At 46.8% G+C, this 1,296-nt stretch overlaps 1 pseudogene; it reads left to right on the top strand.

Moving 5' to 3' along the window:
* Window positions 1–330: 330 nt before the first annotated feature.
* Window positions 331–990, top strand: LOC108314314 (annotated as a pseudogene).
* Window positions 991–1,296: the final 306 nt, after the last annotated feature.

Below are 1,296 nucleotides of genomic sequence, written 5' to 3'. Positions count from 1 at the left end.
GAGACTGGGGAAGGTTAACATTAGGAGAAATACCTAATGTAGGTGACAGGGGTATAGAGGCAGCAAACCACCATGGCATGTGTATGTAACAATTCCGCAAGATCTTCATTTCTTATGTACCCCAGAACTTAAAGTAAAATTTAAAAAAAAAAGAAAAGAAAGTTTTAAATTGGTTGATTAAGTTCTACTGTGTTTGGTCTTATAATATCAGATTTAAGAATCATCTTACAGAGCAAGGGCCCTGGGAACAAAAGTGAAACTTAGCACCCCAGACAAGCAGGGACAAGACTGCCAAGGAAGCTGTGGCCAGAAGCACAGATCAGGAATGTGATGCCTCTGCTAACAGCCAAAACATTCAGCTTACAGTTTAACAACCAGCGCCGCGTCGAAGGGCCTTACTATCCCAGGAGGACATGCTTGTGTTACCAGCTGACGCCGCAGAATGGCTCCACGCCTACCAGAGGCTACTTTGGAAAACGAGAACAATCGCCATGCAGAAATTTGCTTTATTGACAAGATTGAGTCCATGGGACTGGACAAAACCCAGTGCTACGAAGTCACCTGTTACCTCACGTGGAGCCCCTGTCCCTCCTGTGCCCAGAAGCTGGCTGCCTTTGCCAAGGCTCAAGACCATCTGAACCTGTGCATCTTTGCCACCCGCCTGTACTACCACTGGCACTGGTGCTACCAGAAGGGGCTGCAGCTTCTGTGGGAATCCAAGATCCCTGTGGAGGTCATGGGCCTCCCAGAGTTTACTGACTGCTGGGAAAACTTTGTGGATCATGGGGAACTGCCTCCCCTCAACCCCTCTGGGAAGTTATAGGAGCTAGGTAAAACAAGTCAATCCATAAAGAGAGGCTGGAGAGGATAAAGTCCCAGTTTGTGGATGATTTAGAGACTGGCTTGAGAAGTTTGCAGCTTGGACCCGGATCCCCCTCATCATCAAGAAGCGACTCAAGATGACTGTCCCTGGGGCATGTCATCGTGTCATCGCCTCATAGCCTGCTGGCCCTGTGAGCAAGCACCAAGAGCCACAGTACCTGTTTCTTGCCCCAAACCTGGCCTTACCCAAGTATAGAAGACCTTTCTTTCCTCCTTCTTCCATTTTGCTTTTCTAAGTGGGTGAAGAATTTTATAATTGACAAAAATAAAGATAATTTTAAAATCTGTTAAAAAAAATCATCATCATCATCTTAACAGGACACCACTCTCTGTCCCACATCTTCATCTGGAGAGAAGGGCCCAGATCCTCTTTACCTGGAATGACGATGTCTGCTTTTCACTCCGAGTGAAAGC

The sequence above is a fragment of the Cebus imitator genome, unplaced genomic scaffold (genome assembly GCF_001604975.1).
Source record: "Cebus imitator isolate Cc_AM_T3 unplaced genomic scaffold, Cebus_imitator-1.0 Scaffold149, whole genome shotgun sequence".
Lineage (NCBI taxonomy): Eukaryota > Metazoa > Chordata > Mammalia > Primates > Cebidae > Cebus > Cebus imitator.
This window is presented reverse-complemented; position numbering and strand designations above follow the sequence as displayed.